This window comes from Emys orbicularis, chromosome 3, assembly GCF_028017835.1.
Source record: "Emys orbicularis isolate rEmyOrb1 chromosome 3, rEmyOrb1.hap1, whole genome shotgun sequence".
Classification (NCBI taxonomy): domain Eukaryota; kingdom Metazoa; phylum Chordata; order Testudines; family Emydidae; genus Emys; species Emys orbicularis.
The window spans coordinates 24,112,389-24,138,959 of record NC_088685.1 but is presented as its reverse complement, the minus strand read 5'-3'; the positions used below and the strand labels follow the sequence as shown (position 1 = coordinate 24,138,959).

The window sequence follows — 26,571 nt, the reverse complement described above, 5'->3', positions numbered from 1 at the left end:
ACATAAGAACTGCGTGGCATAGAATCCAACTGTCAAGGGCAGCATTCAACTCCCTCAACCATCTTCTCTCTTCCTGCAATCCCTTATCTATGCACTACAAACTTTCCAACTTCAGCAACAAATGATCCCTGGGTCATAATCTCCTTCACTATACAACCATGACTCATCCCCCAGCAGGTCCATCCTGATGAATAAGGCAGGAATCTTGTGGGGAAAAAACAGTAAGTGATCATGTAAATAAAAACAATCATAACGCATACACACAAGGGTGCTGATTTCAGGGTGCACAGGCAACCTTAATTATGGCATTTCTTAATTTTGAGTGCTTGACTTTGCAACCTTAATAATATTGTTTTAATATAGTTGTGTGCAAGTTCCTAGGTTTCTTAAAGTCAACTGAAGAAAAAGGAATTCCATCATGTGGCATTATACTGACACCTACACGGATCATCAGCAGAGTTGGAACCTTCAGATCGACCATACAGACCTCTGGCATTTGAGCTTACAAAGTAACAGCCCTAAATAGCAGATTGTCATCCTGTATTTTCCTCTGAGCACACAGTTATACAGACGTGAGTTTGTAGTGTAGACCAGGGCTCAGGAATCTTGGGTTTCATTCCAGGCTCTAGGAGTGTGCCCTAGTGGGCACAAACTTCTACTTGTCTCCCCCTACCAGTTTGACCCTTCCTGTCCTATCCCCTCCAATCTGTCCCTGTCCTGTCTCCCTCCCCTGGCTCTCTGTGCCAGACCCGTTCTCCTTGCCCAGCCAGTCCCAGTCTGTGAAACAGCCTGGCAAAATGTGTGTGTCTTCTCCCACTCTGGCGCCAGTTCACATAGCAAAATAGTAGGCTGTCATCCTCTATCAGTCACTTTGTAACCTGCCCTCTTACCCCCAACTCAACCAGTCCCAGCCTCCTCATCCCAAGTCACAGTCCTCTTGCTCAACCAGTCCCAATCTCACTACACATGTCCCAATCTGCTCCTTTCCATCCTCACTCCCCCCGCCCCTGCTTTCAAAACAGATACCTTCCTCTTCCATGGTGCCTCGGTGCCAGCAAGAGGGGTCACAGACAGTACAGGAGACAGGCTCCCTGCTCTCAACTTCAGTGCCCGGAACCTTCTCACAACAGCTGGAGCAGCACTTAAGATGGAAATTTTGGTTTCTCCCTTGTAGCCATTGGCTGCAGGGAGCATGCTTAGTGAGGACAGAATCTTAGATTCAAAAATCAAAGAAATCTACTGAGCATGTGCAAAACAATTTTGCAAAGGCTTATAACTTGGCCAGATTTGGGAAGATTTTCACAAGGGTCGCAAAAGGTATACCCTTGACACAGAGGTCACCCTCCTGCCCAATTTCACTAAAGCAATTACCATCCTGGCCTATAATATATGGCTCTTCCATGCAAATTGCTGTAAAATATGGTTTTAAACAATCACATTACATTTTCTTAATTTCAAAGGTCTCAGTAGTATTGAAAAATGACTAGACATATATCCTAACGCTTTCGTCCACATAACCTAGCAGGTTTTTCAACTTTCCATCTTATTTGGTTAGGAATCATTTATTTAAAACATCTACAAAGGAAAGTGAAGAAAAGGGTGAAACAAGGTCAGAGATGGTAAATGTCACTGAGTTTTGTAAAATGAAAACATGACACCTTTTTGATATTACAGTTGTTTTGGCTATATTTTTACCAAATTAAAAAAAAATAGACAAAAAATCTTCTAGAACCTTTTGTATTGGGAGCTTCTGAAAAAGAAGAAGAATGTCACTGTTGATGCAAGGACAGTTATTTACAAAACTGGGCTGTATGTTCCTTAAGATATGAGGATTTCCTCTTGGTAACACATGCTAATACTGTTAAACTGTTAGCTTTCTCTCTATTCAAGAGTTTTAATAATTGGGTCCTGATTTACACCGAGATAAAATGCATATATGCTCCAGAAAGACTTATTTAAATGCATACTGTGAATGATCCACATTTATTTGTACACAGCCATAAGGCAAGTCACATTTTCAGTGAAGGTTCAAAAATTTATTTTGCTAATACTGAATACATTCATTTTTTATTTAGATTTACAACAAATAGTTCTTGTATTCCAGATAGCCTTTTTCACAGCTCTAGAACCAAAGTGATTTAGCAAAGTGTGGTTTTACTCTGAAAACAGATTACAAAAATGTTATTTTTCTCATCACCATGATGCTGACCAGGTACCTCTGCTTGAAGCAATGATCGAAGGATTGCTGCTTATTCTGAAGAAAATTAACAGGGCAGAACTCACTACATAACACCAATGTAACTTACCATGGGGCAAGCAGAAGTTCCTCCCTTCCCCCTCACCAAAACTCTGGTTTTGAGACACAGTCAACTGAAAAGCTGGTCAAATATTTTCTTTCCAGTTTATAAATAAAAATGAATTTGAAGTAGTTTCATGTACTCCCCCTGCCAGAGTCCTCCTGCCAGTTTTCATGATTTTACAACTACACACACACTTTTTTAAATGAACAGTTCTCTCCCCTACTGCTGTATATATATACAGAAAAACTGGAAAAAATATATGTAAAAACTATTTAAACAGAAGTGTCATTTCAAAGTCGATAGTGCCCACTTAAGAGAACTATCCAAAACACACATAATTTTCTCTAACTTTAAGATACTGCACATCACACAATCTGCCTCTAGTTAAGTTAGAGAGAGACAGCATGGCTGACACAGCACACGAAAGCTTGTCTCTTACTAGACAAACTTCTGCTGGTGAGAATGATATTACCTCACCCATCTTGCCTCCCTAATATCCTGGGACTGACACAGCTACTCTAGTTAAGTTAGTCAGTTAGCATCTTGCCACAAATAGGCCACGAGTCAAAACAGAATAATGAGAGGTATTGTCTTAGACATTGTGGGCTTGGAAGTAATACAGAAATAAAGTGCCAATTTTTGCTATTCACCATGACAGAGTACTGTGCTATAATAGACAGTTTTGTCTGCTTGATCATTTTAATACCGAATGGAGACTTACAAAAGGATTTAAAACCATTTATATTTGAGAAAGTAATTCACTGTGTCTCTTTTGAGACCTAGTTTTCATTATTCTACTTCAAGTTAACTCTTGTGATTGTGATTAATTCATGATCAGTATATCCCAATTTCACCTCAGTCTCCCAGCAATACCAATGCATGCCTCTTCTTCCCTCTTTGTTATTTGTATTACAGTAGCCTCTAGAGGCCCAAATAAAGATTGCACCCTCATTGTTTTTTTACAGTGCTTAGTACAAACAAACAAAAAACACACACATAGTAAGAGGCAGTCACTGCCCGGAAGATCAGATAGTCATCAGAAGTCTATCCGTGAACAAAACAAAACAAAACAAAACTAATTATATTTAAGTGCTCTTACAAAAATCCTCATGGGGGGAAGTGGGCAAAGAATTTTGCAGCACCAAACTATTCCATTACACAAAACAATGCTTTACGCTACTGAAGATACATTTATTCAATTAAAAATCCAAACCAGAATGCTAGTGTGTTTCCAATGACCGTTGGTTCCAGTCAAGTCAGCTCAAGAATTAAGGCTGTGAAGCATTTAAATATGATCATAAATATATTTTTTATTTATGATCATATTTCAATATATACACATACATATGCACAAAGGGAAGACCAGCTACATTATTCAACAGTACACTGGAAGATTTTGGTCACCTACATTAAACATATGCATTTACCACAAAAGCTCTTTAACCTGGGGGTCAAGAACAGGCACCATGGGGACTGGATGCAACCTCTATATCTTTCCCATACAGCTAAAGGAAAGGCAGGTCCCCACTACATTCTGGTTATATGGGAGGAAGGCCCAAGCATGAAAAAGGTTGAGAACTCTTTCCTTCTCTCAGACATTTTACCATATCTCTATGGCCTCCATGCTATTACTCTGACCCAGAATGGGGCAAAGACTCCAAATCATAATCTCTGCCAACAGCTTTTAAATGATATGGCTACCAAGAACTAGGGAGATAGAACACCAAAACTATGGGGCTACTCCTTTTCTTATTAAGCAGCTCTTAACCAGGGCTTTCAGCTTTATGTCCCCTAATTAGCCAGATCATAACACCTGTAGTGAACCTGGTCAGACACTTTTGGCCAGTACGTACAGCTCTTTGCAGGAGATGCTGAATCATCGCCCTCTCCAAGCAGTGACTGAAAATATTTTTTCATCTGACCCAGCACATTAAGTGGAAATTCACAATTTCTAGACTCCTTTCTCAAGGATGGAAGCTCAGAATACCACTAAACAGTTACATATTCAAGAGGCATGTTACTGGAGCATAGTAAACTTTACTTTTGTATGATGGAAGTCAAGATGCCAGTGAGCAGGTGAAAAAATTCTCAAAATTCACCTGCATATGTTTCAAAATTCAAGTTTTACCTTTGGTCCTTCAAGTTTTTACCATCTAAAGAAAAGCTTGAGTAGAACCAGAGAGCTTTTTACTGCAGCACTCTTTAGTCAGCATTCCTGACTATCTTATTTGGAAAAAAATATCAATGGTATAGTGCGGTGTGGGGGTTTTTTACTTTTATCTATGGCAAAGGTGAAGACAATGTTTAAAAGGAATTACTATTACCGATTTATTTTATCCTCCAAGGGAGTACTCTTTGGACAATGTACTTGTTTAAAGTAATCTGGAAGATTGCAGGAATTGTATTCCTGCTATGTCTGAATAGGCAGCTGCGAAAGAAAACACTTTTTTTTTTTTTTTAAACTTCAATAAGTTTTGACTACCAAAACAGGAAAAAACAGCTTAGCCTTGGACATTAGTCCCTTATTGGCACAGTTCTTCAAAGAAAGTGGAAGAAATTATGACTTCTAGACTAAACAGTGAAAACTTTACTGGTGTTAAACAAGTTGTTGAAAATAAATAGGTAGCTTAGAATTCAAATAGAAGAAATTAAAGTTCATCTGTAGAAAAAAAGAAGTCATTAATGATTAGTATTAACTAATAAAACAATTGTAGAATGGAAGGCTCCAGGGCAAATTCTGCAACTTTTACATTGAGGCACCCTGGATTCAAGAAAATTAGTAAAGGTACTAGTCAACATGAATAAATTGTAGAATTGGGTCACAGTGCAATAGCTCTGCATTCAAGAGAACATTTGCCTATACAAGAACCATCAAAAAATTTAATCTTAGAATTTTAAAAGTTATCTAAAATGGTAAAGAGATGACCCTAAAACAATTAATTTAATTTCTAATTAGAATTTTAGGTATCAGATTCCCCATTATTCTCAAAAAATCATTTAATCCCTCAAACCCATTTGTCTTTCCAATTATGCTCCATCTTCCTCCTTCCCTTCATCTCTATGATCAATGCTATTTACAACCATTGCCTTGCATTCCCCTCGTCCAATGCTGTCTTTGATACTTTTTAATCTGGCTTCAACTTTCTTCAGTCTACTGCAGGGGTCGGCAACCTTTCAGAAGTGGTGTGCCGAGTCTTCATTTATTCACTCTAATTTAAGGTTTCACGTGCCAATAATACATTTTAACGTTTTTAGGTCTCGTTCTATAAGTCTATAATATATAACTAAACTATTGTTGAATGTAAAGTAAATAAGGGTTTAAAATTTTTTAAGAAGCTTCAATTAAATTAAAATGCAGAGCCCCCTGGACCAGTGGCCAGGACCCGGGCAGTGTGAGTGCCACTGAAAATCAGCTCGCGTGCCGCCTTCGGCACACGAATCATAGGTTGCCTACCCCTGGTCTACTGCAACCATGCTCACCAAGGCTCTCTAGAACCCTTCATGGACAAATTTCTGGGCCCCTTTTCTCCATTGTTTTTAATGGGAACTGTGCTAGACTGAATTTAATCCAGAAAATTAAATCTAGTTCTTCCATATGACACAGCTGAGTGTTCCAGATTCTTGATTAGTATATTTTCATACAATGAAAAAGTAACAGTGACTGAAAAATTACTAGGCACTATATAAGCACATAAAGAAATGGTTCCTGTCCCAAAGAGCCTATAGTCTAAGTTTGAGAGGCGATAACCACTGAATACAACAAACAGACCAGGAAGCACAAGATAACAATTAGACTAGTAATCAGCATGAAAAGCACTGGTCAAAGCACACCTGACAAATGTTTTTGTAGGAAACATGGCAGAGGACAGTTTTAAGGACAGTGAGGTGGCTTTGCAGATGTGTGCATGCCTCCCAGGCATGAGGAATGACATGTGAGAAACCACCAAGATGATTGTCTGCAAATTTAACAAATTGGCAACAAAGGCTAGAATCAATGGCAGAGAAGAGACAGGGATCAAGACCTTCCTGGTATTTAAAAGATGATAAGTAGAGCAGGGATAGGTCATGAAGGGCTTTGAAAGAAAAAACAAGTAGTTTGTGTATGATGTGGTGAAGGATGAGCCAGTGGAGGAATGCAAAGAGAGACGGCTGATGTGACTGAGGTGATGATTAAGAAAAATTATCTTTGACAAATGCTCATGTGGGTAAAATAGTATTTGATTAAGGTAATAGCTAATATACTTAGTCTTCCATCAGGCATCTCATTCAGCACTGCATGACATTTTGATTAAAAATTAGAACAGTGCAAAGTTAACATGACACACATTATATGGATTAAAAACTGACTAACTGTAAAAGTGGAATCATCATCAAGCAGGTGTATTTTCTAGCAGGGTCCACCAGGATTGGTTCTTGGCCCTATGCTATTTAACATTTGTATCAATGACCTGGCAGAAAATATAAAATCATCACCGGTAATGTTTGCAGTTATAGTCAGCTGGGGATTTTACTATTCAACTTGATGGGAGTACTGATATTTCAAATTGTGGAAAACGACTTTATGGACGATTTGCTGTGCTGTCTGACTTTACCAACAAATACAACAGGAGCACAGATATTCAAAGCACTGCATGACTCCATAGTTGGAAAATACAAATTGGACTGGGCTAATTGCAAAGGAATTACAAGTGATGGTGCAGCAAATAGGACAGGTAGAAACAGAGTTGTGAAAAAAAATATCTGAGGCAGCTGGTAATGATATTTGGAATCACTGTTTCATTGACCACAAAGCTTTGGCATCCAAGAGTATTTCCCTGATATTATGGTAGTAGTAAAGGAAGTAGTGAAAATTGTTAATTTAATTAAAGGAAGCTTCCTGAAGAGCAGGCTTTTTAAACATTATGCTCAAAAATAGGAGCGGAGCATACTCATTTACTGTTTCACACCGAAGAACGGTGACTGTCATGGGGCAGGGTGCTTACAAGGGTGTACAAACTCCTCTACCAGAAAAATGTGACTCACATTCCTGAAACAGTCTAACGTGGCAAATTTGTTTGACGATGACAGTCGGTTAATAAAGTTGTCATCTCTAGCTGACTTTTTTCAATTTTAAAAAAACTGAATTCGAAGTTACAAGGAAGAGGCAATGATTTGTTTAGACACTGAACAGATACAAGCATTCTAAAAGTCTTTAGCACTGTGGCAAGCACAACTGAAAAGTAATCATCCGAGCTACTACATATTACCAACACTGTTACAACACGCTGAGCAGAACAGCATCAATGAAGAAAAAGTGAATGAAATGAAAAAAGTGTCATACAGTTACATCTCGCTGCTCTGACAATTTTAGTCGCTACTTCCCTGCAGATAGGTTTGAAAATTTGAAGGAAAAGAATTGGGTGAAAAATTCTTTTGCTTTCGAAAATCTGAGTCAATAATGGAACAAAACTTGATACCTGAACAAGAAAAAGAGCTACTGCAATTCACCTGTGATAGCACATTCAAAACACGTCACAAGTCATTACATTTGTCATTGTTTTGGATAAGTGTTTTCAAAGAATATTAAAACAAAAACAAAAGAAAAAAACCAACTCAACAATGCACTTGACATGTGGGTAGCGCTTTCATCTTGTGATCCAGATTGGAACAAGATCATGAACAACAGGCAGGCCTACCCATCACATTAAGCAACTGAAACTCAATCTGATTGTCTTTTTTTACTGTATTTAAAAATGTTTTACAAGTAATATCAATGTCTAATTTTAGTTATTACTTGAAGTGAAGTGGTTAAGGCTAGCATGTATTGCCCTCAGGTGGATAAAAATCAGTGATTTTTTATTTAAATCGGATTTTTTTGATAAAATGCCTTTTGAGGAAAAAACGTATCTGAAGATACTTTTAAGATATAAAGTATCTTAATCAAAACTATCTCATCATGGAATAGGGATTATAAATTCCAATTCTATAGTACGAGAATATATATTCATGTAATGTTTTAGAAAAGTTTTCTAAACGAGTTCCAATAGTTCATGAATTAGGGACCCAATCTTGTGGGGTTCCAGGGGCTTCTGTATAGATTATTTAGGTTAATCTTTCTATCTACTCAATGAGACTCAGTGCTCAGTCTAGAAGATACTATCAAAGACGCATAGTTTTGCAGTTCTCAAACTCTGGATTTGTGTCTCCAGAGATAACATGCTTGTTAACAGCAAAAATGTTTTTAAATAAATAATATAGAGAGGTGAGAAATAACAGACAATGGGACAAGCACTATCTCCAGCTCATTTTCTTGCAAATATTCAGTACCAGGGTCAAACCTTAACTGCTGAAGTAGAGGAGTCAGCTATGACATGGACATCCAGCAATCATCCCTCCATAATGCCAACTATAATAAACTTTGGAACTAAGGGTGAACCATTCAAGAAATATATGTTTGCTAATGATGTTTTAAGAAAGTCACACCAGTGAACTGGTGGAAGTCACTTAAGCACTTGGATTCAGAGACTATAAAAGTCTCACTTTTAACAGCAGTAGCTTCTTCTGCCAGTGTAGAAAGAATATTTTCTTCCTTTGGACTAATTCATTCCAAATTGAGAAATCGTTTGGGGCCTGAAAAAGCAGGAAAGCTTGTTTTTCTTTTCCAGATTATGAACAAACAGGAAAATGAAGGTGAAGACGACTGAGTTAGCTGCAGTAACCAATATTTTAAGTGGTTCTCATGTTGACCTGGCTGACATGGTCGATTTAATTTTTGTTTTTTAAATATTTCATTTAACTTTTTAGTTAAAAACAATTTTAACAAAAACAAACCTGATTTAAAAAAAAAACTTGAATATTTAACTAAATTCAAAAACTCATATGCTTGTTTTGTTAAAATATTATATGTTTGTTGTTGAAGAAAAAAATCCAGAATATATAACGTAGTTTTAGTTAAATAAGACAATTTAAATGTCTGTCTGGTGATGTTCTCCTCCTAATATAGCATGGCAAGAAAATCGTCCAAATATTAATGATTAACCTGTTGAATTGGAGAAATTTATGAAGTAATTGGGAGGTGAACTATCTGTTTCAATTATCTTTGGTAAATGAAATAACCAAACAACCATTCATTTTCTGAAATAGCTGTAAAACTAATCTGAAAAGTTTTCAAAATAAATCACTTTAAAAATGTGTAGTGCGTACCTTCTAAAAATGAAACCTACATCTATCTCTGAGTTGTGAAGAATATGTATTAAGGTTATAACAACCAATAAGAATGCACTTTTATGTAGAAATCCATGATTGAATCGAGTCTTCTTGACTAGTGATTGAAATCAATTTGATTTCTATAAAATCCACCCTGTCAAAAGGCAAGTAAAATATTTTGAATGTAACGAAACCTATCATTAACCTAACAAAAAATGTAATTAAAAATCAGTTCTTAAAATTCTTAGCTAGATTCCCCAAGAACATTTTTTTGAGTAAGGCATCTATACAATTGGAAGAACAAATGACTATAAAGTTCTCCTCCCACTGAAACTACAGGAAACTGATTATGTGGGAAATATTCACCTGAGCTAAATGGCTAATTCCAACTCAATGCTCCAAAAGAAGGTGAAACTCCTGTACAGTTCAGTGTGGGAAAATTCCTTCCCAATCTCAAATTTGGCAAATGTGTTAGCACAGCATGTTTGAGCAAGAAAAATCCATATTTAAGCATGCAATATTATTTAAAACCCAAGATATCACGATTATCCGTTTATTCTTGGTGTAAAGAATTCCAAATATTTTTGTCTAAGAAAGTGCTTCAACATATGTAATCTAAACTGCTGATTCTATTGTTGCTAATATTTCAATTTCTAATAATGCACGTTTCCCCATACTTGTATAGTTGAAACAAAGTCTTACTGAAGTTTTTGTGATCCCTTTTACGTACCTACATACTGCAATAGATGACTAGCAACTTCTCCTCCATCTTGTACACAAAATAAGCTTTTCAACCTGTCATGATAACTAAGACTCTGTCCTACTTTTGATAAATTCATGTAGTAGTTGCTGCTATCTATACCTTCTCGTAAATTCTAATAGAAGTAAGATGCCCAAAATGAGATGGGTTACTCCAACTGGCACCTCACTAAGGCTTTGTGTAATGGTGTAATCATTTACATTCTCTTGTTGACAATACTACTATTTATTATAAGTATAGGAGGCTTCTGGTAGTCTTTACTGTAACTGAAGTATTTCCTCGGCATTCTTCCACCAAAATTCACTAATGTCTGCTTTGTCTAAGCTCTGTGAAGATCTTGAGACTTCTGAAAAGACCATGTGTGATAACTGAAGTGGGGGGGGGAGGGGGGGAAGAGAGAGAGACTCCCTTATGGACACCCAGCCAGCCAGTTAGCTGTAAAATCCCTCTTGGTGTCTGTTCTCTGCTTGCTTTACCTGTAAAGGGTTAACAAGCCCACAGGTAAAAGAAAAGGAGTGGGCACCTGACCAAAAGAGCCCATGGGAAGGCTAGAACTTTTTTAAATGGGAAAAACTTTCCTTTTGTCTGTGGCTGTTCTTGGGGCTGCAGGGACGGAGCAGAAATGCTGTGTAAGGTTTGAACCAGGTATGAAAAAGTATTTTCCATACCTAGAAGGAATAATTTGGATAGGGAATGTTTAGACACTATCAGGTTTATTTCTTATTTTGGATTGTGGAGCTCCTCTGTGCTAACTTCTGAAGCTTTTGTTTACTTGTAACCTTTAAGCTGGCCCCCCGAGAAAGCTAGTTTGGGTGCTTAATTTTTGGAATTGCTCTTTTAAAAAAAAGTAAATGCCCAAGTTCCAGATGTATTTTCTCTCTTTTTGTTTTAATAACATTTACTTTTTTTAAGAACAGGACTGGATTTTTGGTGTCCTAAGAAGTTTGTGTATGTTGTTTGATTAGCTGATAGCCACAGCTAATCTCCTTTGTTTTCTTTCTCAGCTCTTCCCCAGAGGGGGGAGGGTGAAAGGGCTTGAGGGTACCCCACAGGGAAGAATTCCCAAGTGCTCTCTCCTGGGTTCAAAGGGGCTTTTTTGCATTTGGGTGGTGGCAGCGTTTACCAAGCCAAGGTCAGAGAGAAGCTGTAACCTTGGGAGTTTAATACAAGCCTGGAGTGGCAAGTATTAATTTTTAGAATCCTTGCGGGCCCCCACTTCCTGCACTCGGAGTGCCAGAGTGGGGATTCAGTCTTGACACCATGTGTCTCTAAACTTTCACAGAGTCACTCACTTCTCAGGTCCTAGAGGATTCTCCACTAAACAGAGAGAATTGATATAAGTTAATGGTGACCACTAATTTACTCTTAAAAATCCCTGTAGAGCTGATGAAGGGATGATGCCAGAGGGTAGGTGTCCTCCCCCCACTACTGACCCACCCTCTCTTGCTCTACAGTCTTTTTCAGAGTTGGGAAAAACAGACATTGCCGTACAAGATCAGACCAGTGGTCCATACAGTCCAATAGATCTTCTATAATGACACAACCAGAATTTAACACAAGTCTAAGTGAAGGTGTACTATCAACTAATATAAATGGCATAATATTTTCAGTAAAGTTTTTTATGCAATGCGTTTTCTTTATTTTTCTTTTCACTGCCATTACAAAACTGAGCTGACCACAATATCAAAGTCTTTTGCCAGAATGGTTAGTTTAGAACCCAATAATACATATAATTCAAATTATTTGTTCCAAAGCATGTTATTTTACACTTGTCAAGGAATTTTCATCTACAGTTGGGCTCCCCATTCACCTAACTTTATTCTGTCTTCTCTGAAGTTCCTCTCTTGTCAAGTCTTAATTGAAATAACTATGCCATCTGTAAGTTTTTCCACCTCACTGTTCACACTGCTTTCCAGATCTTTAGTACATTAAACATCAGCCCTACTATGGAACACTAGGGTACCTTTTGTCATGTTAGAAAATGATCCTTTATTCCTACTATTTATTTCTAACTTTTGAGTTGCTTCCAATCCACTAAAGTTTTTAAGTAGTCAGGGGGTGAGATGTAGTTTCCTTAGTAATCTCTTATAAGGAATTTTGACAAAGAGGCATAACTACAGTTGTTCTTTATCCACTATTTGTTTGACAAACTCAAAGAATTTTAGTAAATTAAAACCAATTTTCCTTTAGAAAAGATGTATTGATTGATTTGTCCCTACTGTCTCATGCTCACCTGTTTTATAATTCTATTTTAAAATTATAATTACAATCAAATTTTTTGCTACTGAAGTAAGCTTCACTAGGTCTGCAATTCCCAGGATTTGCCCATGTGCCTTTTTTTTAGTTTTTTAAAGATATGTACATTTGATATCCTCCAGTACTCTGCAATATTAGCTGATTTTAGTCACAGACTGCATATTTGTATTAGCAGTTCAGCAACTTCATTCTCAAATTCATTCAGAATACATGGGAAAAATACCATACAGTCAAGGTGACTTGTTGCTCTTTAATCAATTTATTCCAGTGTCTCCTTTTCTGACTCAGTCACTAACAATGCTATCTTTATTGTCTGAAAATCAGTAAGTCCAGTATGGGTGACCCACTAATATTCTTTGGGTGAAGAATGATGTGAAAATGTTAGCTTTTCTGCAAGGTCCTTGATCTCCATAATTGTCCCTCAACTCACCAGTCCCCTTGCAATGTTCTTACTTCTAGTATTCAGAAAGTTCTTGATATTTGCTTTGTGTCTGACTAGACTGGACGTCTAAGATAGTGAATGCCAGTGATAATAAGGTAGGATCAGAGTCTAAAATAGGGAAAGAACAAGTCAAAAAATTACTTAGATGTCTTCATATCACCAGGGCCTGATGAAATGCATCCTAGAATACTCAGGGAGTTGACTGAGGAGATAGCTGAGCCATTAGCAATTATCTTTGAAAAGTCATGGAAGACAGGAGACATTCCAGAAGACTGGAAAAGTGCAAATATAGTGCCCATCTATAAAAAGGGAAATAAGGACAGCCTGGGGAATTACAGACCAGTCAGCTTAACTTCTGTACCCAGAAAGATAATGGAGCAAATAATTAAGCAATCAATTTGCAAACACCTAAAAGATAATAAGGTGATAAATAACAGTCAGCATGGATTTGTCAAGCACAAATGTCAAACCAACCTGACAGCTTTATTTGACAGGGTAACAAGCCTTGTGGAAAGGGAGGAAGTGGCAGATGTGGTATATCTTGACTTTAGTAAGGCTTTTGATACTGTCTTGCATGACCTTCTCATAAAAAAAACTAGGGAAATGCAACCTAGATGGAGCTACTAGAAGGTGGGTGCATAACTGGTTGGAAAATCATTCCCAGAGAGTAGTTATCAGTGGTTCACAGTCATGCTGGAAAGGCATAATGAGTGGGGTCCCGCAGGGATCGGTTCTGGGTCCGGTTCTGTTCAGTATCTTCATGAATGATTTAGATAATGGCATAGAGAATACACTTATAAAGTCTGCGGAGGATACCAAGGTGGGAGGGGTTGCAAGTGCTTTGGAGGATAGGATTAAAATTCAAAATGATCTGGAGAAATGGTCTGAAGTAAAAAGAGGATGAAATTCAATAAGGACAAATGCAAAGTACTCCACTTAGGAAGGAACAATCAGTTGCACTCATACAAAATGGGAAATGACTGCCTAGGAAGGAATACTGCGGAAAGGGATCTGGGGGTCATAGTGGATCACAAGCTAAATATGAGTCAACAGTGTAACCCTGTTGCAAAAAAAAAAAAAAAAAAAAAAAGCAAACATCATTCTGGGATGTATTAGCAGGAGTATTGTAAGCAAGACAAGAAGTAATTCTTCCACTCTACTCCATGCTGATTAAGCCATAACTAGAGTATTGTGTCCAGTTCTGGGCGCCACATTTCAGGAAAGATGTGGACAAATTGGAGAAAGTCCAGAGAAGAGCAACAAAAATTATTAGAGGTCTAGCAAACATGACGTATGAGGGAAGATTGATTGTTACAAGGAGGAGGGAGAAAAATTGTTCTTCTTAACTTCCGAAGATAGGACAAGAAGCAATGGGCTTAAATTGCAGCAAGGGTGATTTAGGTTGGACATTAGGAAAAACTTCCTGTCAGAGTGGTTAAGCACTGGAATAAATTGCCTAGGGAGGTTGTGGAATCTCCATCATTGGGGATTTTTAAGAGCAGGTTGGACAAACACCTGTCAGGGATGGTCTAAATTAGGGGTTCTCAAACTGGGGGTCAGGACCCCTCAGGGGGTCACAAGGTTATTACATAGGGGGTTGCGAGCTGTCAGCCTCCACTCCAAACCCCGCTTTGCCTCCAGCATTTATAATGGTGTTAAATATATTTAAAAGTGTTTTTAATGTATAAGGGGAGACGCACTCAGAGGCTTGCTATGTGAAAGAGGTCACCAGTACAAAAGTCTGAGAACCCCTAGTCTAGATAATACTTAGTCCTGCCTTAAGCGCAGGAGACTAGACTAGATGACCTCTCGAGGTCCCTTCCAGTTCTATGATTCTATGAAAATTTCTCCCAAGTTTGCTAGTTTCCATTTTGTATTTTACCTGTAATAGTTTGTGCTCCTTTCTACTGGCTTCACTTGAGCTGGGTTTCCACTTTCTGCAACTTGAACCTTACCGTTTTTATCCATACTGCTTATTTTCTTTCCTTCCTGCTTCTTTTTTTATTTAGGCATATTCATACATTCTGTAACTCAGCTACAGTATGCTTAAGTAATCCATACTGAACCTAAGGATTTTAATTTCCTCATTTTGGATTTCAGTCATTTTTTACTAACATCATTTCTATGCAGTCCTTCTTTCCAAACATGTCAAAACATCCACCCCTTTCATCTCTCACACAAACGTGCTGATTTTTCCTAACCTATGCATGTAGAAAGGAATGGTAATTAAATACTTTCAAAGTCTGCATATTTTAGCTTTTAGATGTACCAGGTCTGTTGGAACCTCACTCTGAGTGCTGGCTCTTTACAAGATGGTAAATATGAATGTAATTCCTGTCTTCACATACCCACCCCAAAAGCAGCTGTTCTGTGTGCATTGTGGCCCACAAAGAACACACTGCAACTTTTAAGGCACACAGAACAGCACTAGGGAAGTCTACTGATCTGTTTTTTCATGGCAATTTCCTATTTTTCTAGACTATCAAAGAAGGAAAACAGTGAAAATGGCAGAACACAAAAGGAGATATTGCTCAGTTATATAGGTTAGAAAAGTATTACTGCTCCCAAGCAATTAAAAGTGAATAAGCAAAAGTAAAATAAACTTCCCCTTTATGGCTCTTTATGATTCATAAAACAAAATATTTTCAAGAATTAGGGGTTTTTTGGAGCTCTTTTTAAAACACATTAGGTATAGAATGTTTACATTTACTGTTCTCTCCTGGATGAGCGTGGCAATACTCTGAAGAACTAAATAGTGTTATTACACAAAGCTAATCTGAGCTGCATCTCTCTTTGCTCCCCGGATGGGGGAGAAGATATGCCAATTCTTACTTGTTTAAGAATAGCTTAATACATAAATACGCACACACAGACCGTATCACCTTGCAAAACTATAATAAAATTCAATCAGCCTAGGCACACAATCTAGTTGCCCACCCTTTACCACAAAGCCAAAGATGATGGGAAAAAAGCTATTATATTATCACACATTCAAAATAATTACTTGCCCCAAGTGGGCAAATAGAATATTGCGAGGGACTTGATTTATATTTTAGTAATATATTAAGTATAATATTTTATACAATACAAAGAAGCAGGTACTGACAAGAGAGGTTTTGCTGTGCAATTAATATTACAGGAAAGAGAAAGGAGGGAGAATAAAAACAAAACCAAGAAATAAAATGAAAAGAGAAATTAAGGTAAAGAAGAAGAGCAAATGGATGAGAAAAATAAAAATAACCGAACTTTTAGGTTGGTAAAAATTTTTGTTTTATTCATTTTCCTACATTTTACTGCATTTCCTTGGAACATATCCCACAACCCTGGGGTTTGGGAAGATAAAGAAATTGCCAGTGAACCTTTTAACTTGCCGAACTCAGGTTCATAGAAAAGAACGTTTTGTTTTCTGAATTTCAAGAGTAAATGTTTAACGAGAGAAATTAGAAAGCTGTAGCAGTTACACATTTGGAGCTAGGTGTTTGCTATTTGAAGCTTTGTGGGTAACTACATTTCATTACCTACAAAAGAATCAGGTAGTAACCTATTGTATAATGTTAAGTTTAAACAAGAGGTACCCCTTGCTTAGTTCTACTACTTACTTACGTGTTTATAGTGTTGATAATACAAGTTTTTACCTGCAAGTGTAACAAGTAAGATTGTGTGCAAGAGCCATGTTACTTTTCATTAGGTCTGTTATAATTTGGTCTTTTACCAAACTAAAACAGTTGGCTACCATCTGATTTCAGATCTAACGAGTGATACTTGTTAGTGTTCCTGGAAAAAAACTAGACACATACTTTGAAAAGTAATGCTTATTTACTTTAACCAAACAACTTTTTAATGAACACTTAAAGTATTACAATAGAATAATTAAATTGATATATGTTTAACTGCTCAAACAAAGAACTGAATGGTTTACATTATGGAAAACTATATGCTTTGAAGCTATAATTGATACAGAAAGACACGCTTAACCCACGTATAGCTTTCTGAAAGATTTGGATTTAAGAAAAAACATAAGAAGTTTTTGAATGAAAAAAAAAAAAATAAGCTACCTACCGAATGATCTACATGAATGCTATCTCCTGTGGGCCAGCGATGTTTGCTGGAGTAGCCACTCAACTGCTCACCAGCCTGCCTCTGGAAGAAATATCCAACTGTGGCATCATCCTGAGACCGTCCACTGAGGGGTACCTGGACATTGAAAGCACCTGACACTGCAGCTGTAGGGATGGTGTGAGGATTGTTTCCACCTGAACTGGGCCCTGAAGTTCCAGGCCCTGGCCCTGCTGTTGCTCCACCTACTGTTCCAGCTGGGGCAACCCCTATTCCAACCCCACTGGCTTCCTGACCAATGTTCGCATGCATCATTCCTCTGGTCTCCTGCCAGGCCACTTCATTCATGCCTAGGAGGACACATGGAATGCTCATTCCACGTAGAAACCTAAAAAGAAAAAGTCTTGATAACATAAAAGGCTTTCCAATGAATGTCTTTAAATATGCAGTTCTTATAATTAGGATTTCAAAAAAAATCCAGACTATATAAGAACAGTGTTCTCTGTTAAAGATGTTGGCTTAAGCTTTTTCTATTTAATTAATTTAAAGTACTGTTATTGACCTAAGATGGCAGGGTTGTTTGAGACAATACATAGTATGGAACCAAACATACTAATGTAACTATCCTTGATCAAAATATAATTTCAGATCTTGAACTTAGTGACTTTTTTTAACAATATCAATTGACACGTACATTCCTTCATATTAGGTCCTACAACTTCTGCTACCAACTTTGTTTTTCATAGCCTACAGGTACTTTCACCTAAGTAGTATGGAAGGCTAACTCCTAAATATCAATGCAGATATGTCACAAGTGAAAAATGTTCAGTGTTGTTCTGGTTGTGCAATATTTTAATATCAAATTTCATATTAAAAACACCTATGACCAAACTGGTAGTATATTTTGACCTTCCACTGACCACAATTTTAATCTGAACCTGAAATCTTTCATCAGTCTGCCAACTGTCTTTTTGGCTTGAAATAAGTGTAACTGACAACCACACACTTCTTGATAAAAGACTGAAAATACTCATGATGAAGTGGACAAAGCAGAAATCGCAAATTCAAAAAAATGCATGATCACGTTGCCCCTTCAGAGATTTTGGCAATAAAAACCACAGGAGAGTCCATTCTTAATCTGGTAGAATGGATTCTCCTATGTTTTTATTGCCAAAATCTCTGATGGGGGCAACGTGATCATGCATTTTTTTGACTTTGTGATTTCTACTTTGTCCATTTCATCAGGTGTATTGTCAATCTTACAGCAATAAGTGACATGAAATTCATAGAGACCAGGAGCAGTACACAGACATAAGACAAAAATATCCTACAATGTAATAATTTATGGCACATGCAAAAATGGACAGAGTTATTTTTGTTTTAAAGTACAGTCTGGAAACTTTACAATAAGTTTCATACCTTCCGTAATCACTTAAGAGGAACAGTATAAAACCTGAATGGAAAAAACTCACATGCAGAAAGCTCCTCACCCAGAATGGAGTTTCTAAGCGTAAAATGGTGTACAATAAGAGATCATGACCCCTTCTAATTCCTCTGTACATACATATATTTTATTTCCAGTGTTAACGCCTCCTCCATGTACAATCATCATCATAAAAAAAAAATGATACCATACTGTGGAATTGAGGTTTTTGCTATAACTCTGAATATGCATTGTTTTATCGGCATTGTTGGACAAAATGCTACTTAGATGTAGTTTTATTATTACAACAATAGCGGTTTACTTCACTGAAATGGCATTCCACAAACATGGTATGAATTCTGTGACTTCTTCAAACTCAACAATATGACAAACCCCTCAATGCAATATTCACAGAACAAAGAATTTCACAATATATACTATACTGGAAAGGTAATCATGCATTAACGATAGTATGCCTAAAAATTATGAATGTGATATAAAATGTGTAAGTTTTATTTTTCTTAACGAACATTCACAAAATTCATTCCAAGTGGCTCTGTGCTAAAATGTATACTGTGAAAATTTAATATTTGCATAATATGGCTCCAAGAAACTAAATACACATGCATAGTAGCCTCTCTTTGAACCTCAGCATCACTTTTTTTCCTTTTAAAAAACTAGCAGGCTTTAGAGTCCACTTTATTTATATATAAATAGTATACAAAACTTTAAAGCAAGTAAGTAACCAAATTAAAAAAAGTAGTTTGGTACACTTATAACTGAAAAATTTATGCTCATATCAATGTTGGGTGAGCAAGCTCACATTTAATAAGTAGTTTCTGGACTGAGATTTTCTATGTCAACCTTTACCATCTCTTTGTTCCCCTCTCCCCACACAAAGAGAGAAAAATCAAAGATTTATGACACATGTAAGCACAAAGAGATTTACAATGGAAACACAAAGCCAGTCAGTTCAGTAATTTGTATCTGTCCATTTCTTCAATACCTTCTCTAGCACTGGCTAAGTGAGAAGTAATTTACCTTTACCAGAACTGGTCAAATTGTAGATGTACAGTTGGGCCTTGATTTACACAGTGGTTACATTCTTGAAAAAACACTGTGCAAATAGAAAATTGCTTTAAAAGATACCAAGGGTCTATGGGAAATAAGGGTTTAGGTTCCAGGCTCACAAGATGACCTCCCTAATTTATCCAATACAGGTTTTAAAATTAATTTTTTTTAATGAAATTGCTATTAACCTTTACTGATGTTAAGGATGAACTTGATATGATGATAATGCTGATGTCGTTGAAGTCAGAACTCCGAGGGTTCATCTGGGGTGTCTGGGGAGGCCAGGGAGTGTGGAGCAGTAGCGTAGCCAGGTCAGGACACTTGGGTGGGAGGGCATGACGGGAGCGGGGAAGCAAGAGTGCCGGGTGTAGTGGGGTAAGCCCCCCCTGCGCCCCAACCCCATTCACCAGCAGGAGCGCTGGGCGGAGCTAGGCGAGCCTCTGACCCTGCTTCCCAGCAGGAGTGTCAGGTGGAGCAGGGGAAGCCCCTGCACCCCGATCCCACTCCCCGGGGCCCCCCCTGGGATTGCCAGTGCCCTAGACAGAGTGTCCATCACCCCCCGCAAGACCAGCTGGACGGAGTGAGGGGAGGCAGCCTCTCCTCCCCCACCCCCATCATTGCCCACACAGCCGAAGTCGAGGCCCACCCAAGTGTCCCGTCCTGGCTACGCCATTGACCTGCGCATCTTGGTGACAGCGCCTCACGGTATAAAAGTGAATGCATACCATGTACAAAAATAAAGGGTCACAATTAATTGATCGTGCATAACTGAAATCGTGCAAAAAAAATACTGTGTAAATCGAGGCCCAACTGTACAGGCCTCGATTTACATGGGTTTTTTTGCAGTTTCAGTTATGCACGGTCAATTAGCTGTGACCCCATCCCTCCTGCCTTCCCTCCCACGTCACGCCCACCCACCCACACGTCCTGGCTATGCCACTGCTCCACACTCCCTGGCCTCCCCAGACACCCCAGATGAACCCTCGGAGTTCTGATTTCAACAACATCAGCATTATCATCATATCAAGTTCATCCTTAACATCAGTAAAGGTTAATAGCAAGTTTAAATTTCATTAATTTTTTTTTTAATTTAAAATCTGTATTGGATAAATTATGGAGGTCATCTTGTGAGCCTGGAACCTAAACCCTTATTTCCCATAGACCCTTGGTATCTTTTGAAGCGATTTCTATTTGCACTGTGTTTTTTCAAGAATGTAACCACCATGTAAATTGAGGCCCGACTGTATTTGAAAATATTTGATGAAATTGTCAAAATTTTCAACAGATTACCAACTCCAATTTGTAAGGAAAAATCACAGTCTCATATATGTTGATTAAAATACATCTGTGCTACAATATGTGATATATTAATATGACCATCTATATTTAGGGCCCTACCAAATTCACAGTGCATTTTGGTCAATTTCACAGTCATGGGATTTTAAAAATCCTAAATTTCATGATTTCAGCTATTTAAATCTGAAATGTCACTGTGTTGTAATTGTAGGGGCCTGACTCAAAAAGGAGTTGTGGGGGGGTTTGCAAGGTTATTGTGTGTGTGTGTGGGGGGGGTTGTGGTACTGCTACCCTTATTTCTGCTCTGCTGCAGGCGGTGATGCTGCATTTAGAGCTGAGCAGCTAGAGAGCAGCGACTGCTGGCTGGGAGCCCAGCTTTGAAGGCAGAGCCGCCGCCAGCAGCAGCACGGAAGTAAGGAAAGCAGGGTATGGTATTGCCACCCTTACTTCTGCACTGCTGCCTGCAGAGCTGGTTCCTCAGTCAGCAGCTGCCACTCTCCGGCCGCTCAGCTCTGAAGGCAGCAGCGCAGAAGTAGGGGTGGCAATACCGCAACCCCCTCTAAAATAACCTTGTGATACCCCTGCAACTCCCTTTTGGGTCAGGACCCCCAATTTGAGAAATGCTGGTCTCCCCCATTAAATCTGTATAGTAGAGGGTAAGAGCACAGAAGACCAGACTTCACGGGGGGCAACCAGATTTCATGGTCTGCGACACAGTTTTCATGGCCGTCAATTTGGTAGGACCCTATCTATATTGTGTCCAAGTCACAATATTTTGTTTTGGACGTATTCTTGCAAATTCTATTTGATAAGAGTCCTGCACATATCTATGGATTCAATAATTTTGCAGCTGCTGCATTTCAGAGAGCTTTATATTCCTCTCTCAACACCCAGGATGGTCATCTCATAACTTTCACAGGACCATGTCTCCAACATGTACATATTAGCTCCCCAAGAGCCACTTCCAGAATGGATAATTCATTGGGGCCTAAATATCAACTGATAGATAACAAAATGGACACCTTAATTATACTTCTACAGATAAGACCTGGTTTTGATTCATCAACTAGATATTCTCACACTCCAGACTGAGAAATACTGCCAACTGATCTAGAAGTATGGTAATACTGACAAATTCTGAAGGGGACATAAACAAAGGCCCCCTGTAAAATTAAAAAGTCTCAAGCTATTAGCAGAAAGGAAAGATTTTATACATACCTATTCAGAATCAGAGAACCTGAGTATACTTTATGTGATCTGAAGGTATTTTTTATAAACATACAGCTGCATAGTATTTCTACTATATTACCAGGAAGTGCCTTGAAACATTGTTATTAAAGGCACTATGCAAACTTAACTTGATGTTACAGGAGGAGAAAACAAGCCTTTCAGTGATGGACTTCTTATTCCATTTCACAGAGCTTGGGTATTGGCTTAGTGACAATGCTGGAACGGTTCCATTGTGTGGAGTAAGCAAGAAAATAGTTGTGTTATGGGTGGAAAAACTTCACCCTGGATGAGGGAAGCATTTTTCAACTACATTTTTTTTTTTTTTTTTAAAAAGAGAACAGAAGCAGAAAGAGCAACTAATATATCTCATGCCTATGAACACAGCTTATACAACCCAACTAGTATCTATATGACCTATCCATCACACTTTCTTATATGGTCACTTTAGCAGTTTTCATTTAGAAATGAAAGGTCTGTTTTCTTCCCCTAAGAAAATATAAGTGCCAATATCTTTGTTACATTTAAAAAGTGATATTGCAGACTTCCTCACCACCTCATGCCTCAGCATTAACACCAAGAATAATATTTAGGAATTTTTACTGCAATCGAGAATGACACTCTACATAATCCTGTACATCAGAAAGAAGGCATCAATGTATGTGAATAGGAATAATGAAAGTTAACCATTGCCCATCTAACAACTTATGTTCTTAAGAATGTCCATACGGGGTCAGACCAATGGTTCACCTATAGCCCAGTATCCTGTCTTCCGACAGTGGCCAGTGCCAGACACTTCAGAGGAAACGAACAGAACAAGGAAATTATCAAGTGAACTATCCCATGTCATCCAGTCCCAGCTTTTGGGATCTCTTAACATTTCAGAAACAACTGTACAAAGCAGAGACTTGAGTTCTCAAGATAAAGCATTTTAGAAAGTTCTGTACACACATTATTAGTACACACATACATGCACACCTAGACAAGGGGAAAATTGGACAAGAGTAAAACAGGAAAAATGCTACTAAGTTAACTTGAAAACCTGGGAATGAGTCTAACTCCCTGCTAATGCTGTCCCCCAATATGTCCAGAATCTCTCTCGCACAACTAAACAAATGGGAAAGAAGTTACTTATTGTGTAATATACTACAATCAGGCAACAAACACCAATCTTAAATATATATTGCAACCCTATATTAAAACTGATTTTTCCCCCCAGGACAAGGAAAAATGATGTTTTCTCTCTACCAATGAAAATGTATTAGCAATAATAGATTTCACTGCAGTTAACATTTAAGGGAAGTCAATTGTACTCTTCCTGGTCAAACGCCTCCAAATTTTTGCACTACTGATATCCATTGTAATGTCTAACTGTTTCTCACTTCTCATTATTGCAATTGCCTAGCCACCACTCTATTGCTTCCCTTCCCCCCCAAAACAGAAAGAAAAATTATAAAGATTAAAATACCACATGTATACACATACATGATATTCATGCAATAAACTGAAGAACCATGCGATAAAATTGCATTTACCAAGCACCTCCTTACCTGTGTTTGCCCATTAGGTATCTCCTCTGGGACTACTTCTAACTTTCCAAACCCTTGAGCATTTTCAAGCAGCTGCCAGATGCTTTGTTTAAAAAACAAAACAAATAAAAACTGCCACAGAATTCAATCTTTCCCCATCCTAATTTCCTCACCACCTTCACCTACCACAAAAATATTTGCAATGGTACAATATTCAGTCATGGACCAATGAAAGTTTTAAGATCCAACACCTCTTTATACCATGGCAAAAAATGAGAGATCCAGCTTTCCAACAATATGCACAATACCTGTTTCTAAACCCAGGAAGATCCAGAAGTATATAGACATTAAAACCCTCCAGACATCAAAATTAACAGCACTATGTATATATAAAAAAGGGCATTTTAGGTATATTTAGAGATTTCAAAAATGTATTTGTTTTCATTTTCCTCTCTCTCCAAGGCCTACATAGTTTGAATCATGATAATTAAAAGAGACCGACTGTTCAGTTGTGACACAAAAAGGACCACAAATAAAATAATTAGGACACACATTTCCAAAAACCATTTGTTAATATGTAACATATAGAGAATGCACAAATGTTTGGTATAAAGGTTTTATGGGCACTCATTTGCAATGATATACAAAACTCATGTATGCCTTTATCACTTGGTAGTAATGACGCATCCCAAACTCACTTGATAAAACCTCTAAACCACACCACCATGTAAAACACAATACATTTTTTAGTGTTTTGATATTTTGCTTGCTTTGTACAGTATGCTTAGTACACCAGATGGGTATAAAATGCTCAACATGTATCACTTTACCTTCACAAAATTAAAGACAGTTTGAAGTGAAGTGCACACAAAACTTCATAGCAACAAAGCCAAAAAATCTCTTGTATGACTATTAAAAGATAATTTTTAAAAATAATCAGCAGTAATCAAGTAAAAATTTGATCCGCTCTGCAGGTAGTTGTATTGTGAGAATGGTTATATTTTCCAATAATGTTTTCTCTGATTTTGTGTGTGCAGATAGTGTATTAAAGAAAAAATAAAATCCAACATTTCATTGTGTGGCATCAACTATAAAATGTGCATTTAGCCTTCCTACCTACCCTCACACGTCCCTTAAAAAAAAAAAAAGACTTAGATATCCTTAGTAACCAGGTGAAATATAACAACCTGTGATATACAGGAGATCAGCCTAAACGATCTAATGGTCCCTTCCGGCCTTAAACTCTACGAAAGCAATGAAAAAACCTTGTTCACATTTCCAAAACATTTCCTGTGTCTTGATCTCAGTTGTGCCCTTCAGTGAGAACGGCTCTCCCAATTCCTTGCCACCCTTCCCCTCCCCACCACAGATCTGTTTTTCAGGCATGAATTAATCTCTTTTATCTAAATCCCATCACGTTCCTTGGCGTAAACTGCCCACCAAGTCTTTCCTCCCACCTCACCCAAAGCGTAGTAAGCTCCCTCACCAAACGGGTGTGTGTTGCTGGCATTGTTAAGGTGCTTTAAGGGTCACAAAGCAGTCCCCCACCACCACCACCACAACACTCCCCCCACCACAACATACACTTCCCCTACAGAAGATCTCTTCCCCTCCACAATACCCACTCTCCTTCTTCTCCCAGACTGTTCCCCCGACACACACGCCTTCTTCCTACACCCCCCCACACCCCTTCCTTCCTACACCCCCTTTCCCCAGGCTGCCCCTCCCCCTTACACACCCCCTCTTTGTTCCCCCCACCCACCTCCGCTCCCTATCCCTCCCCACCGCCACCCCCTTTGTGCTGCTCCCTACAGCGGCCCGGAGGAGGGCCCAAGCAGAGAGGCACAAAGGCAGGGGAGAGGGCAGCCACCCTCGACCAGGCCCCGACCAGCTGGCTTACCAGCCACAACATGGCCCCCGAGACAAAAGGGGGCTCCGTCCGCCCCCCTCCCCCGCGGCCTGGCCTAGCCCGGCCCCAGGAGATACTCACGGGCTGGCTGGCGGCGCTGCTCCCTGGAACGGAGCCGGACAGGGCCCTGGAACACCCCTGTCCCCGCCGCCCGCCCCCACCTCCGGGTCTCTCCTTCCCCCCCTTCCCCCCACCTCAGCCGCCAGAGACTCACAACAACATGGCGAGAGAGACCCACACACACTCAGAGCAGCAACCCCCACTGCGCAGGCGCGCTGTGGCCGGGACGGAGGAGGGGCGGGCAGCAGGAACTCTCGAGGCCCTTCCGCCGCGCGCCAATCACCGGCGTTGGCGCGGCGTCTGCGCGCGCTTTGATGTTCCCTCCCAGCGGCCCTGCGTGAAGGGGTGGGAAGAGAGGAGGTCGCAGCGGCGGCGTTCCTCCGAGCACCTCATTGTTCCATCCTTCTGCACAGCGTGGGATGGGACGATGCTTTAGGGCCTGATCCAGCTTCCCGCTGGAGTCCACGGGTAGTGATGCAAGTAGTCATTGAAGGAAAGACGTTAATTACAACAACAATAATAATAATGAAAACCCACACCTCACCAAACAAGACTAGGCTGTGCACAAGGGGTGAATCCCAGTCATACAACTGGCGTAGAGACTACTAGGGTTACCATACGTCCGGTTTTTCCCGGACATGTCTGGCTTTTTGGTAATCAAACCCCCGTCCGGGGGGAATTTCCAAAAAGCCGAACATGTCTGGAAAAAATACTCCCTGGCTTACCTTAGAGCGGGGGCCGGGGGCTGCTGTGCTCCCTGACTCCTGGGCTCTGTAAGAGCCGAGCTGCCCGAGCGCTACCGTGCCTGTGGACCCTGCGCCCCCGGCCAGGCACTTCCCCTCCCGGGCTCCGGGGGTGCAGTGTCCAGAGGCATGGGAGCTGCCCAAAACCGGTAGCGCTCGGGCAGCTCGGCGCTTACAGAGCCCAGGAGTTCAGGGGGCACAGCAGCCGCTGGAGCCCGGGAGGGGAAGTGCCTGGCTGTGGGTGCAGGGTCCGGAGGCATGGGGGCTGCCGGAAGCCCAAGGGCTACTGGCTTCACGGTTTGCTGGGCAGCCCC

The 26,571-nt window shown here is 39.3% G+C and overlaps 1 protein-coding gene across 3 annotated transcripts in view; it reads right to left on the bottom strand.

Annotated features, from left to right (window-relative positions):
• Positions 1 to 25,742, bottom strand: part of PUM2 (pumilio RNA binding family member 2) — a 108,402-nt gene extending 82,660 nt beyond the window's left edge. For 2 of the 3 annotated variants that reach the window (XM_065402160.1, XM_065402162.1), the window contains exon 1: positions 25,669 to 25,742. The gene's annotated coding sequence lies outside the window, so the exon portion shown is untranslated. Of the gene's footprint in view, positions 1 to 25,535; positions 25,554 to 25,668 lie in introns of those variants that run through there. The other variant, XM_065402161.1, reaches the window with a different exon arrangement.
• Positions 25,743 to 26,571: the final 829 nt, after the last annotated feature.